This window comes from Helianthus annuus, chromosome 11 (genome assembly GCF_002127325.2).
Source record: "Helianthus annuus cultivar XRQ/B chromosome 11, HanXRQr2.0-SUNRISE, whole genome shotgun sequence".
NCBI classification, from domain to species: Eukaryota; Viridiplantae; Streptophyta; class Magnoliopsida; order Asterales; family Asteraceae; genus Helianthus; species Helianthus annuus.
The window spans coordinates 125,851,874-125,868,806 of record NC_035443.2 but is presented as its reverse complement, the minus strand read 5'-3'; positions in this window follow the sequence as shown (position 1 = coordinate 125,868,806).

Genomic DNA, 16,933 nt, shown 5'->3' with positions numbered 1-16,933 from the left:
GGTCAAAGCAGAAAGTCAAATACTGTTTGACTTTCGTGCTTAAAAACGCATAAAAGATGAAAGAATACTTACAAAAGGTCCAAGCTTGAAGATTTGAACTCAAATTGCTCAGGTATGAAGCTTAAGAGCTTCAACTTAGAGCAGAAATAAGAACAAATGTGAAGAACCAAACGAATCAAGGTGGGTATTTATAGAGTTTGGACAACCGTTAGGATCGTTTCTTGAACTTTGAGCTTCAATCTTGGCCCTCCATGTGTGCCCACTGATTTTACAATCCTATGGGTGCCTAAAACAAGCTCATTGTATGAAGAAACAAAGTCCAAAACCAGGAAACCAGCTGCTGAAACAGAAAACTGAGTTTGTTGATCTGGGTAGCTGTCGCGCCCCGCGTAAGAGGAGGCTTCCTCTTACGCGCCCCGCCAGAGCCAATTATGGCAGATTGACAGAAATGGTCCCTGAATGTCCAAAACTTGCTTTTCGATGCATTTTTGACACGTTTAAGCCTCGTTAACCTCATTTCAAGGCTCTATAATGAAGTTAAAGTATAGGGAACATGAAACATGCTCAAAAACAAGTCGGATGTCGGTTCGTTTGGCCGTACTATTGTAACACCCTTGCTAGATTAATACAATACTTTATATAAATTTCGTAAAAATACATATTTATATGATTACACGTAGTATGACAATACGAGTTTACTAAAACTTTTACAATATAAAAGTTAATAAACAACTTAATGTAATTGAATTTGTCATTTAAAAGATACGACGAAACATCGCGTGGAAGCTTTTAACTTTATCGTGTTCGGTTCTTCTTCGAGCTTGATCTTCATCCAGGCACTCTTGGCAATCACCTATGATCAAAACCAACTTAAAAGTTAGTTTTGATAGTTAAATAACAAGTTTAAACAAGTTATATGGGTCAAACAAACAAAATTAAACATTTTTCAAGTTCAGGGGGGCTAGGCGTCACGCCTAGGGGCTAGACGCCCCACCTAGCCCCCTTTTTGGCAGACTGTTCATATTATGTTGCTGTACATACCTAACATGACCCGATTTCACGGAAACGAGCATAACTCTCTCGTTTTTAATCCGTTTTACCCGATTCTTTTTCCTATGCGTCCGCAATTTAATTCTCCATCTAATGGAGTTAAAATCCAACATCCAACATAAAAGAAAATTCAGACTTTTAAATCTTCGGCTTATTACCCTTTTTACCAACTTTTGACCCGTTCGTGATTTCATCTAATAAAAATTGTTTGTGGCCCTTGTTTCTTTTGTAAACCTATTATTATGATTATTTCCTAGTGTACAAGGTTCAAATCACGGGTTATTACACATTCTTAACCCGTTTTGCTAATACTTCTATTTTGACCCGTTAAGGGTATTTACGCATTTTAGTCTAGAACTTGTGCTTTTCTTTTGATGCTGCAAAATTTCCATGTCTAATTAACTATAAATATTCCACCATAACTATTTTGTGGTGGATTTAACATATGAACCCCTTTTTCCCAATTTTACCCATCGGTTGGTCATTTTTCGCAATTGACTATTTCTAGGCGTTCGACCCACAAATGTTTTTGCCTAGAACTTTTATACACATCTAAGGGTTACAAACTCATAATATAAGTTTCTAAACAACCTCTAAGGGTCGTTTACACTGTTTACCTATTAAGGGCTCTTTGGTCACATTTAATCCTTCATTTTTGAAATGAAGGATTTCGGCTAGATATTTGACCTTCTTTGCACTTTTAACTATAAGTCCACATATGCGTACCTGGCTCGGGTCATAGCATTGACCCATTTACATACCTATTGCTTTAAATTTTCTAATTAAAGCAACGCAACACATGTTATTTCCTGTAATCACAAAACTCAACAAGTAGTCGTCAATTATTAATGTCAAATGGTATTAACACACCATTTGACCCGTTTAGTCGACATGACCATTTATCAACGTATGATGGTATATTAATTTCATCATGCTCCTTGAACCAATTCCGGTTCGCGCCATGAGTTTTACTACATAAAAGACATTTTCTTAATGTGTCCGACCCGTTATAACTTTTACCAAATGGTGTCTTTATTTTCTTTTGTTTTCACTATTATTTTAACTAATAGTTTGACCCGTTTGGTTGTCGAGTGAATTCCATCACCTCATTGATATACCAACTCAACCATTTTCGCTATATCACTTTAAACATATTCTAACTAAGCTTGACTGTATAAATGTAACGAGACGACAAGTCGGGTACCTTTAAAGCGTTCCCTTCAAGCGCATGTCCACTCCAGTTTGTCGGCTTGAAAACTCGACTCCTTTGTCTACAGAGTTCAATCAAAGATGTGTTTAGAACTCCATTCATGATGTATAACGCATATTTCACAATGTCATTCGAATATGCGTTTTTATTCGAAACTTAACATCTTAGCTTTCTCTTAGGCGTTTTAACAAACACCTTATAGGCAGAAATTTACATGATTCATTATCAAGTTCATAACTTGTCATATAGCCAAATTTAACATCAATTGGTCTATTTTATATAAGGTTAACATCAATAAATCAGAAATCGCTTCATAAATATCAAATTACACTAGAACAACATTTGAAATCCTAGTGTTTATCAAATTCTATATAACCCACTAATCACCTACAATGGTGTTCATGGATTTTACTAAAATTTCACATGATTTCAAATTGTATTTTTCTAGGGTTTGTCCCTAGACACTATATTGCTCCTAATTCATCATAAAACAAACATGCAACCATGAATTTCAGATTTTCCCAATTTCATGAGAATTTCGAGTTGAGAGTTTTCATCAAATTTTACATACCTTGTAATCCTCTTTTGATAAGGATCAATAATCTATGCTCGACTTTTGTTTTTGAGCAGATTTGGACCTTCAATTTGGTTGTTTTGTGGATGTTAGGGTTTTTGAGAGTGGGGGTGTCGCCCTCTCCTGTTCTTGATCGACCAGACATCTCAACTGAGGTGTTTGGTTTTGTTTTTAATTAAAACTAATAATACCACTTTCAATTTTAACAACATTGACCCTCCTACTTTTGTTTAACATATAGTTTTGGTTATTTTAACCTTATTTCAAGTTATTTCTAGACTTGTAGTTAACTAGGTTAAAATTCCTAGTTAGTAAATTCTCGTGTATTTATACTTTATAATTCTAATAGAAAGTTTTATATTTTTCGGGGTAACTTTATTGGGTTAATTTTTACCACTAACGGTATTTTACCCGTCTTTACTATTAACGTGGTTTGATTACCAAACCCGTTTTTGGGATGTTACAAGTCTACCCTCCTTAAAGAGGTTTCGTCCCCGAAACCTTATTTACGTAGTTCATTGGTTTAATCAAACGAACCTAGTTTCGTTTTCAAGGCTCCCGTTTCCTTTGGTCAAAAGTTTTCATGTATACTGACGCGTACGTCTTTCATGTGTAAGGCCTCGCGGGCCGTTACTTATAGCTTATAACCCTTTATCTTTATTGACTGGGTTGTCACTTGACCACTTAGTCTCGTTAGTCTTTTAATAGGTCTATCCCGCGATTATGTTATATTAACAAGCGCTTGTATTTGTTATGACGCTTTCTTAACTTTGAATAGTTTTACCGGCTAGACTAATTAGTCGCCGTCACTTCATACCCCGTAACTCACGTTACAACGTGATCATTTTCTATATTTCTTTTCTTGTCCGTGAGCGTGTCACGTCACATTTAAGTTTAACTCAACGTTTCTTTATCATACTTCTTCCTTCCGAATGTATCGTCTCGCACTTATCGATGTTAAAACCCATGCTTTTTGATATTTGTTATTTCCGAATTCGCCTTATAGTATTCATATTTGTTAAAACGTTATTTCTTACTAAAACTGAATTTTTAGTTTAACGTTTTTCTCTTTAACTATGTCAATTACTCATATCACGGAAATTGACAACCCATAATTTATTGTTTTCTGTTCTCGTTTTACGCGGGGATTCGTAACAAGTTCCCTCACCATACACTATTGACCCGTAGGCTCCTTCACTTAACCTCGTAGGCAATTTACTTAAGCTTTCACCTCTTTAAGGCGAGGCCCTTATAATCCCTTTGCTTCAATTCATGACTCGTGGGTCATTTTGGCCGCGTAGACCGTTACACTAATTAATATCTCGCAGGTTATGATGATCCCGTAGATTATCTTTTATTCGAGTCTTTATTCAAATGTATATACGTTTATATACGCATATGGCGTTAAGGCACCCCTTTTTATGTTTAGAATTATTCACCTTTACTTTTTAGATTTCGTTTGACCTTGACCGTGGTCTAAGGCTACGTTGTTTTCTTTCGAATTATATTTCCGACTTCTTGACTTCTAACGTCAATTACACGCCAGTTTGCCCTACACTTACCGTTACCTGGTTCTTACCTATACTTCTTTACGTCCCATTACCCGGGTTCTTTTATTTTAATGTTTTTAACGCCTATAACTCCTTTACATAGGTTTATTAATATTTGACACTTTTATTATTCGATTCGCGCTTACTTACTTTAGCAAGTGTCATTCTTTATTAAATTTGTTTGACTTGTTCGTGTGAAAATTCATCACTTATGAATGTCAAACTTCAGTCTTCGTTCGAACTGTTCAGCTTTGAAATAGTTGAACGTAATTTATCAAAATTTCTATTTGCAGTATCTTATCGTCCTTTAGTCATGACCCAAAACCCGAGTCTTTTTGACTTTCCATACGCGTTCCTGTTTCTCAGTCTACGCATGCGTTTAATTCCTTACCCATCAGTCGGGTGTTTTACCGAAATCGTTATCATTGCACCCCTTCCGGTATGCATTAAGACTTCATTTCGATTTACTTGGTCATCTTAGCGAAATCCGTCGCTTTTATTCGAACATGTCTTTTATTCTTTACGTGACCACCATTGGTGGCCTTATTAATTATGAGTGACGATTATCATCGTTATCCTTGCTTTACTACGACTAAAGTTAACAACCTTGATTTTCTTTTTTGTGTGGGTAACACCTTTGTTTTTATGACCCGGCGGATCATCTATACTTTGGTTTTACTTGCCCATATTGTTCCCCATGGCCCTTTCGTCCAAGATGACTTATTTTCTTGAATTTTCTTTTGATCATTCATTTATATCATCATTTACATTAATCCTTGTCCCTTCTCTCGTGCTCATTATCCTAATGTAATACGCTTCCGTCACCCGACTGTGCGTTTACATTATTCTCAACTATTTTGTTCATTTGTTTCATTTGGGTACTTTTTAATTTGTCCCATTCACCCCGTCCTTACTACATTGGGTGTAAATGTGTCCACTATAAGAAGTTCATGGTATCATATGCCACTACTTACTTGGTCAGAGTAAGCGATTAACACATGACACGCATGACCTTTTTATAGTTTTCACATCATGCCCTATGTAAGTAATGCCTCTATTTGTTTCTTTTGGAAACAATATCCCAAATACATTTTCTATTCGGGTTTTTCCAAGTTTTAATCTACATATGCAACTTTCAATTTCTACTTATTTGTTGCATATTACTATTTGTGCAGTTAAATTTAAAATGTACACCTGGTAATGTTTGCCCTAACGGGCTTCTCTTGCCATTAGCCTTGTGGGCGACCGTTACGCGATTTAGTCCTTGGTGAGCATGCTCCTCTTGTCATACTTCGGACCGTTCCTCTATCATATCCGTAATTTGTTCAACCCTCGTCATCTTCAAATGTGAGTTTCCTCCAATTAGAACATTCATAAAAGTTAGTAATGTCAACTTTACTAAATGCCCGTATCATAATACAAGGCTTTTCTACTATACATGTTAATGCACGTAATTTTGTTAACTATATCTATTATTCAATTGAGGTATCATATATTACATGATAGCCTTATGTGTTGTTTACAACACTTTAGCATACTAAACTTATTAATATACATGTACTTACCGGATTTGCGATCAAGCCTCGAACCGAACACACTTTATTCTTTAACCATGAGCTCTGATTACCAACTTGTAACACCCTTGCTAGATTAATACAATACTTTATATAAATTTCGTAAAAATACATGTTTATACGATTACACGTAGTATGACAATACGAGTCTACTAAAACTTTTACAATTTAAAAGTTAATAAACAACTTAATGTAATTGAATTCGTCGTTTAAAAGATACGACGAAACGTCGCGCGGAAGCTTTTAACTTTATCGTGTTCGGTTCTTCTTCGAGCTTGATCTTCATCCGGGCACTCTTGGCAATCATCTATGATCAAAACCAACTTACAAGTTAGTTTTGATAGTTAAATAACAAGTTTAAACAAGTTATATGGGTCAAACAAACAAAATTAAACATTTCTCAAGTTCAGGGGGGGCTAGGTGTCACGCCTAGCGGCTAGACGCCCCACCTAGCCCCCTTTTTGGCAGACTGTTCATATTATGTTGCTGTACATACCCAGCATGACCCGATTTCACGGAAACGAGCATAACTCTCTCGTTTTTAATCCGTTTTACCCGATTCTTTTTCCTACGTGTCCGTAATTTAATTCTCCATCTAATGGAGTTAAAATCCAACATCCACCATAATAAAATTTCGGACTTTTAACTCTTCGGCTTATTACCCTTTTTACCAACTTTTGACCCGTTCGTGATTTCATCTAACAAACTTGTTTGTGGCCCTTGTTTCTTTTGTAAACATATTATTATGATTATTTCCTAGTGTACAAGGTTCAAATCATGGGTTATTACACATTCTTAACCCGTTTCCCTAATACTTCTATTTTGACCCGTTTAGGGTATTTACGCATTTTAGTCTAGAACTTGTGCTTTTCTTTTGATGCTACAAAATTTCCATGTCCAATTAACTACAAATATTCCATCACAACTATTTTGTGGTGGATTTAACATATGAACCCCTTTTTCCCAATTTTACACATCGGTTGGTCATTTTTCGCAATTGACTATTTCTAGGCGTTCGACCCACAAATGTTTTTGCCTAGAACTTTTATACGCATCTAAGGGTTACAAACTCATAATATAAGTTTCTAAACAACCTCTAAGGGTCGTTTACACTGTTTACCTATTAAGGGCTCTTTGGTCACATTTAATCCTTCATTTTTGAAATGAAGGATTTCGGCTAGATATTTGACCTTCTTTGCACTTTTAACTATAAGTCCACATATGCGTACCTGGCTCGGGCCATAGCATTGACCCGTTTACATACCTCTTGCTTTAAATTTTCTAATTAAAGCAACGCAACATATGTTATTTCCTGTAATCACAAAACTCAACAAGTAGTCGTCAATTATTAATGTCAAATGGTATTAACACACCATTTGACCTGTTTGGTCGACATGAACATTTATCAACGTATGATGGTATATTAATTTCATCATGCTCCTTGAACCAATTCCGGTTCGCGCCGTGAGTTTTACTACATAAAAGACATTTTCTTAATGTGCCCGACCCGTTATAACTTTTACCAAATGGTGTCTTTATTTTCTTTTGTTTTCACTATTATTTTAACTAATAGTTTGACCCGTTTGGTTGTCGAGTGAATTCCATCACCTCATTGATATACCAACTCAACCATTTTCGCTATATCACTTTAAACATATTCTAACTAAGCTTGACTGTATAAATGTAACGAGACGACAAGTCACGTACCTTTAAAGCGTTCCCTTCAAGCGCATGTCCACTCCGGTTTGTCCGCTTGAAAACTCGACTCCTTTGTCTATAGAGTTCAATCAACGATATGTTTAGAACTCCATTCATGATGTATAATGCATATTTCACAATGTCATTCGAATATGCGTTTTTATTCGAAACTTAACATCTTAGCTTTCTCTTAGGCGTTTTAACAAACACCTTATAGGCAGAAATTTACATGATTCATTATCAAGTTCATAACTTGTCATATAGCCAAATTTAACATCAATCGGTCTATTTTATATAAGGTTAACATCAATAAATCAGAAATCGCTTCATAAATATCAAATTACACTAGAACAACATTTGAAATCCTAGTGTTCATCAAATTCTACATAACCCACTAATCACCTACAATGGTGTTCATGGATTTTACTAAAATTTCACGTGATTTCAACTTGTATTTGTCTAGGGTTTGTCCCTAGACACTATATTGTTCCTAATTCATCATAAAACAAACATGCAACCATGAATTTCAGATTTTCCCAATTTCGTGAGAATTTCGAGTTGAGAGTTTTCATCAAATTTTACATACCTTGTAATCCTCTTGTGATGAGGATCAATAATCTATGCTCGACTTTTGTTTTTGATCAGATTTGGACCTTCAATTTGGTTGTTTTGTGGATGTTAGGGTTTTTGAGAGTGGGGGTGTCACCCTCTCCTGTTCTTGATCGACCAGACATCTCAATTGAGGTGTTTGGTTTTGTTTTTAATTAAAACTAATAATACCACTTTCAATTTTAACAACTTTGACCAAAAAGTTTATTTTTGCACAACGAACCCCTCAAAGCCTATTTCTAAGCTATGTAAAGGATATTTATGGTATGTTTAACTTATGGTCAAATTCCGGAATGTTCGAGACCATACGAATCAGCAGACTTTTGCAGTTTGACGCAAATGGTCCCTGCGATCGAGTAAACTTGATTTCGACACACCAAACCCTCCAAAACATATTTCTAAGTTATGTAAAGGTTATTTAAGGTATGTTAAGCCCATGTCACTGTTCCGGGGTGTTTGTTGCATTAAATTATTATGTCTCCACATCAGTTCGCGTATAACTTTCTAGAAAGCGATTTAGAGCTCGAAATCTAACAAGGATAGATATGTGCAAATGATACACATATTTATACAAATCCCAAGTATAAAACACAATATTTCATTGATTTGGTATTTGTTTGATGGCCGAAGAGACACAGATGTCACAGTCTCCTCTACTTCAGGAAATTTCGTCCTGAAATTTTTTTTGAGGAAACTTGTGAGAGCTCGAAACATGAAGTTGAAAAGATAAAAACAATACTGGTTAGGGTTCTGAACTTCTAGTAACTTTAAATAACATCATGCTTGCAATGTAAGAGGGATACCTATATACAAGTATATGAAGCGCCATTGGTGCATCCACCGTACCTCCATTACACTGTTCACGTTTTGTTATTGTTGCAACTATCGGTTCTTACACATGATAAATCTTACTTTGGTTTTCGTGCACTGAATTTCATAATTATGTATGCATCCATAATTACATAATTCTTTGCATAGTTCACACAGTGCATTTTATAATGTGTAGGGGAAGAAAAAACAATGAACCTGTGATGATTGTGACTAGACCACCGTAGGGTCCTTTTAAATAAATCAATAAGCGATCTCTTTAAATAGACTACCAATGAGTCTTTTCAGCTATATCATCACATGCCATTCTTAACCAGATTCTTCTGAATCAATCTTTTTAACTAGACCACCCAAAGGGTCTCTTTTAAATTATGGAATAGTACTATATAATCTAAGGGTCTTAACTATTACGTAGAAGCCCATTAAGGATTTAAGGTAGTACCTTTGGATATCCTACCATGAATCCCTCATATGAAGATATGGAAGATTCTACGAGAATTCGGATAACGAAAAAATCAGATTACACAAAAATACAACACATAAAACATAATCACGAAATCACATAATTGTTTAACTTGATCTTTAATTTGTTATCATTTTGTTAATTTGTTTGTTAACTTGAACACGAGTATTTAAAGCACACCAGGAATCCAATCCGTGGATTTCATTTGGTACTTTAAACATTTTCAAGAATCTAACTATGAAGATAGGAAGATCTTAATAGGAATTCGGCTTTGTCCTTACTGAATCGTAATGTACGTATTAAAGCATACAACGAATTCAATTAAGGATTCCGATTTGAGCGATAATCATCAACAAGGATCTAATTGTGAAGATAATAAGATCCCATATGGATTTTTAGAATTTGAATAACAGAAGATGTTTCGAAACCTTGCACTAGACATGCTTAAGTTGATACACGAGGTAGACTGCTCATGAAGTTGAGGCGCTAGATATGCCAAGGCGACATATGAAGCAGAATTTGGAGGTTGGATACTATGTATATTAATACGAGCAGAATGTTCTTTTATTTTTTTTTTTTGAAAACTATGCATGGGGTTCTTTTAGAAATGTGTTTAATGTTTTTGAAACCTTAGGTAATACTTTTGAAATCGTACGGTAGATGTATTAGGTAAATATGTTTATAAAAATCATGTGGGATGAATTTTGTAATCATGTATAAGGTTTTTGAAAACATGGATAATGCTTTTTGAAATCAGGCACTTGATATATTAAGTAAATATATTGTGTTAAAATTGTTTTCAAACTATATGAAATATTTTGAAATCATGAAGGTTGTTTTTGAAAAAATGCATAATGCTTTCGAAATCATGCATTTGATATATTGAGTAAATATACTGTGTTAAAATTGTTTTCAAACTATATGAAATATTTTGAAATCATGAAGGTTGTTTTTGAAAACATGCATAATGCTTTTGAAATCATGCATTTGATATATTGAGTAAATATACTGTGTTAAAGTTGTTTTCAAACTATATGAAATATTTGAAATCATGGAGGTTGTTTTTGAAAAACATATACTAGAATGTAATGATATGGGTATGAGATTGAAAAAATATCCTTAGTTATCTAACCAAGGATTTAAAGTGACATTTTGAGTAAGTGTCTAAAATTGTCACTTATTTTCTGTACTTCGCTTCTTAGAATGAAACGAGTACTTAGAATTTTCGAGGAGATCATGAGTGATCACATGAATGGGAGAACTACAAGAGTAGTTTGTTTAAAGAACATAGTTCTTTGGTGTATGTATCATAGGGGTATGCCATACACACATGTAACTACACTTGTATATCTGAATTGCAAACAATGATTTATTTATAAACTAAACACATTGTTTCAGAGTTCAACAAAAGAAACAAAAGCATAAGATTCAAATTATTCAAAGCAGCAGCTTCTTCTAATCAGCCAAATGCTCATCCGTGGGTCAGTTTTGCATTGAAAATCTTTGGGATTTTGTTCCTGAGATAACCCGTCTCGCCGTAGATGTAGCAAGTACCAGGAGGAAAACGAGCTTGAGCAAGGTTGACTTGGGGTTGGTTTAGACCACCTTGGCTTGGGTTGAATCGACAAGCATTTGCCAGGTGACCGAGTCGCCCACATGATGCACACAGACGACACTGCAGGTAAGCTCGATGAGGTGCATTACATTTGTTGCACATCGGCGCAGTAACGGCATAAGGTTTTCTTGCAGGAGGTTGAGCAGCAGCAGGATTTGCAACAGCTTTGTTTTGGGTAGCAAAGCGACACACGTTAACCAAATGTCCCCATCGTCCACAGTGGGTACATTTGAAACAGGGTATGTGATTCGGATGATGACGGTTGCATTGATTACACCAAGGAGCAGTTCCCTTGTACGGCTTCTTGGCTGGTGGTGCTGCCACCTGGCCAGGTCCTGCTTGATTTGGTGCAACCGCTACGGAATTCTTTGAAGCTTTACGCTTCTTTGATTTTGGTGAAGGCTTGGCTTCTGTTTCCTTTGGTGTTTCTTGGGCGGCTTCATCCTTGAGACGAGACATGGCGACAGCTAATTCAGTAGTCTTCTGGATTACTACGCCTATTCGTTGGGCAATTTTGGTAGCCTGCTCGTACATTTGAGTGTCGCTGCGATGAAGAGACATTCTAGAGGAAATGGAAGACATAGGAGAAAACAAGTGAAATGTTATCGGATAATCAAAACAGAATGACAACGCATAAAAATTGTGATAATTTGTTTGTTACCTAAGGCAAACAAATGAGACGGTGACTAATCAAAGTAAGCGGGTCATATTAATGTATCGCGAAGACATGCCTTAGCCTATAAGTGGACACTCACCCCAAGAGTTCCCAGGTAAGAGTGACTGGTCCGATTATGTGGATTTGTACGAACACTCTAGCCTTAGACAGAAAGCTCGGGATACAGGCATCCACCCTTCCAGATTGCACGTGTTCACATTATAAGACCCAAACTTTGACGAGATTTTGAAAACTTTGAAGGTTCAAAACCTTATAATAAATCATCCTAGAACAGATGATTGGTTTTCAACCCTATAAGGACAAGTGACGGTATTGTTTTAAGATCTAAACACAAGAATCTTGGGTTAGGGTCCTAGGAAGGTTATAGACTAGGTCAAAGCATTACTAATAACCTAATTCCCTATAACCATGAGCTCTGATACCAACTCTTCTGTCACACCCCGACCGCGTAAAACAACATATCGCGGCGGAAACGCCGGGGAGTGTTGTAACAGAATCATTGTTTCATAACACATGGAAATTGAAGTTTTGTTTTATTGAATTAAAAGAGGTTGCAATGTCTTAAAAACAAAAAAGACATAACATAATTAACTAGTCTTACATCTTTTATTGTCACTAAGGACCAAGTCCGCCTAAGTGTGCCTAGATTAATCCCATGTATCAGCTCCTGAAAACACATGTGAAAATAGGTACGTCAGCATAAAAATGCATGTGAGATACATAGGTTTTATTAAAATAGAATTCATGACTTGTAAGTTTAAAGAAATGTTTAACAAAACTTAGTCATGAACCTTATAAAATGTTTTCTTTTATAAATCATACAAAAATTTATAAGAAATCAGATGATATAAAAGAAAGATGCATAGATAAATAAATAACCAAATAAGTATGAGTTTGCATAACATGTGTTGTTTGTAAAACAATGTTTATGTGAAAATATGTTATCTGTGTAAAATGTAATATCTCTAAATTGAAATGGTTTAAATAACGCTACGATATGTAATATCAGAAAATCACTTATATATAGGAAGTACCAGCGGCGTATCCACCATGCTCTTATCATATTACACACGCCTCGTTATTTAAATCACTTACTCAAACCAACCACCAATGTAAAATGTTCATGTATAACCAAATGTAATGTATAGTGAATAAAAGCATTTACTAAATAAAATCATTTACTCAACCCTATAAGAAAGAAATGTACAAAACAATGTATTTGATAAATCATAATTTAAATCAAAAGTCATGTTTTGTAAAATTCATGCATGCTTTACTGATATAAACATTTATGCAGTAATGTTCAACACCTACATTCAAGCCTTGCGACTGTGGCGACAAACCCTTAAACAAATTAAAGGTCTATCTAAATTCTATATATCGAATTCGGTCATTCCTTCCACCCAAACAAACCTAGGATTTCAGGAACGGGAGTTGTCAATTCCTATGGTACCACTACCTACTAACGAACATCATGATCGGTGTTAATGAATGTAATAATGACCCGTTAAACAAACCAAATTTCATACCAAATGTAAGGATGTTATATGAAAATAATGTACTAAATATGCTAAATGAACATACAAAGTAGAAATGTAAAACAATGTGTCCATATGCTGGATGAACATATGCAACAAAAATGCAATGAAAATCAGTGTGTCCATATGCTGGATGAACATATGTAACAAAAATGTAATATATAAAAATCAATGTGCTAGCATGTTAATAAAACATACATAATAAAAACATGGAAGAAATCATGTACTATATGTGTACTAATGAACATAGCAAGTATATGTTATAAAAGCATGAGAAACATGAAAGTAGCAAGTACCCACATGTGTGTCACCCCAAAGCATTTGAAAATGTAAAAGAGGGGACTATGTACTCACTTGAGAATGCTTAGAAGTCTTGAATAACAACCAAGCAAGGCTAGAGGAATCACGACAATCAAACGGCACATAAAATAGGTAACTATGTTAATAAACCGGACCTAATTCGGAAGATCGGATATGATGAGGTTTCGTAAATCAAATGAGTATTGAAACTCATATGATATGGTTTAACAAAGCCTACATACTAAATAGAAACCTAACCTAAGTGCATACTGTTAGTGCACTACATTTGTTGATTGCGTCTAGGTGTCTAGGATCAGGTCTTACATTGTATTGTATAGCATAGGGCACGTTTTACGAGAAAACAGGAGTCTGTATAGGTTTTAGGAGTCAGGTTCGCTCATAGGGACATGTTGTTCCTGGATCGCTTATTTGTCAAGTATGGACCGCTCATGTGGGCATGCCTGGTCCGCTCTTATGGACATGTGTCACATGAGCGGACCCAATCCACTATATATAGGAGTCTTTAGGGCGGACCTCAGTAGTGATTGTCGAATTCCACGCCGAAGCTCTGCCGGTGTGACGATTGTGCTGTAAAACGTTTCAATTCAATAAAACAAACAGTTAGGAGGAAGAACAAGCTATATCTACTTCCATTTCTTATTATTCCGCATCTGAAACGCAAGAGACAACCTCTGAACGACTCGTTTGGGTCGACAAACGATCCTACAACTGGTATCAGAGCATAGGAGGAGGTTTTCTGCAGATTATAGCCGGATTTCATCATTTCTTCTCACTTCTACATCTTCTTTTCTCATTTCCGGGAGATTTCACGGTCAAATTTCGTTCAAAAACTCACAGATTGTTCATTATCATACAAAGACAAACCCTTGGAAGTTTCAAGTCAAAATACAGCCTAAAAACAGGTCAAAACATGTTCGTTATATGGTTCGCTCGGAGTGACGTCATCGTGAACCGCTCTTAGGTCACGTTTTGGATCGCTCATTCGTACAAATTTTCAGTCGGTTCGCTCGTAAGACAGTTTCTGGACCGCTCGAGTGTACATTTCTGGACCGCTCCAAAGACAATTTCTGGATCGCTCTTTGGATCATTTCTGGATCGCTCATTTGGTTGTGACTCGGTTTGCTCATTTGGTTGTTATACGGTTCGCTCCAAAGTTATAGTCTGGTTCGCTAGTACGAACAGTATCCTGGTCCGCTCTAAAGGACATCCGCTTATCTGGACAATTTAATTGATTCGCTTATTTGTTAATTCATCCGTCAATATGGATTCCGAGTTTTATAACGCTTTTGCTACATCGACTACTCCAGCTGCAATTGCTCAAGCAATGAATTTAGAAAACGAGACGGGAACGACTCAAAAGCCCCCTAGGTTGATGAGCATTGAGGAATATTATGGGTGGAAGGATCGGTTTGAAAACTGGGTTCAAGAAAACCATCTCAGATCATGGGAGTGCATATTGAAGAAGTACACTTTGCCTCGAACAGATTTACAAGTTGTTAAAGAGATATCCGAGTTTACTGATCAAGAAAGAGCAATGTATAAAGCCGAGAAAATGATGATCAGTTTGTTGCAGCAGGCAATAAAAGAAGATATCTTCATCTTGTTACAGCACGACAAAACTGCTAAGTCTATATGGGATGCTCTTAAAGTCAAGTTTGAGGGAAGCGAGAATATGATCAAAAGCAAGAAAGCGTTGCTTAAAAAGGAGTTTGATTTGTTTAGCAGTTTACCAGGAGAGGATACTAAAAAGCTGCCTGAGAGATACTGTCACTTAGTACGATCGCTATCGATGTTGGGAGTTGAAAAAGGTCGTGAAGAATGGGTGGATAAATTGGCTGACGCGTTACCTCAGAAAGAGTGGGGAACGTATTTGATGATTTTAAAGAATACTGGTGTATATGACGGGCTGACAATTTCACAGTTTATTGAGAAAATTGAGAGTCAGGATCTTGAGCAGCAAAAGATCGCAAGAATGAACAGTCCGAGTGGTCAACAGGACGTGAAGATGTATTACAGGGGTAGTGTTCCAGTCACTGAGTCTGAAAGAAGTCCAAAGATTCAAACGGCATTCAGTGCTGGTGATTCATCTGAGAAAGCTGATCAGAGTTCAAACAAGAGTAGCAGCGGGTTTTCATCATTTCCGAGTGTGAATCCGAAAGAGACTAACACGAGTTTTCAGTCTCAGAGTACAAAAACCGGAAATGGATACATAATTCAGTGCAACATAGCTCTTAATCTTCCAGAAGGACAAAGCTTCTCTGAAGACACTGCGAAAGATCACATGGCACTTTTGGGTTCTGTGTTGTTATCTTATGAGGGTCTTGTTGCTGGTCGGATCGGAAATCCTATGCTTACCAAAGAAGATTACGATCAAATAGACGCCGAAGAAATGGAACTCATGGATATTAAATGGTGTCTTGCTAGTGTTCTTCGACGAGCTGAGAAATTCAAAACCATTACCGGGAGAAATGACTTTCTTGATGCACATGTCTCTACTTTAGGTTTTGATAAATCTAAAGTTACTTATTTTCGATGCAGGGAAAAAGGCCATTTCAAGCGGGAGTGCAAAGGAAGAGAAGCTAGCGGAGCACAGAATCCATTCGGGAAAGATGATTACTATCGCAAAGTTATCTATCAGCAAGTTGGTCAATCCCAAGAACCGCAGACAGCTCACGGGAGAAAGATTGAAGATCCGAAGAGAGCATGTTTGGTAGATTTCAGCTGGAGTAATTACATGTCATCTGAAGCCACAGCAGCACGCATTAGTGATCAAGATGATGAGAAACTACCAGAAGGTTTCAGTTGGGATATGTTTGTGGATAAAAAGGGAGAGTTCAAAGCTTTCATTGCCAAGATCGTCCGAGAGCCAGATTTGTTTGCTACTTGGATGAAATCTATTGGAGAGACTGTGAAAAGTGAAGATGAAAAGTCTGTGTCATCAGATGAAAGTTTAGACAGTACTGATAAAGTTTCAGAACATTCTGGGGAAGTGTTAGAAAGTTCAGATGAAAGTTTACAGGGTTCAGATGAAGAATCACAAAGTTCTGATGAAAGTGTACAAAATGAAAATATTCAAGAAAAAGAAATTGTTTTTGATAAAACACCACCTGATTCTGATGTATCAGATGGTGATTCTGATAAGTCTGTACAGTTTGATCAATCACCTGATCACAGCAGTAGTGATGATGAGGAAGAAAGACACATAAATATTGCAAAACTCATCTTTC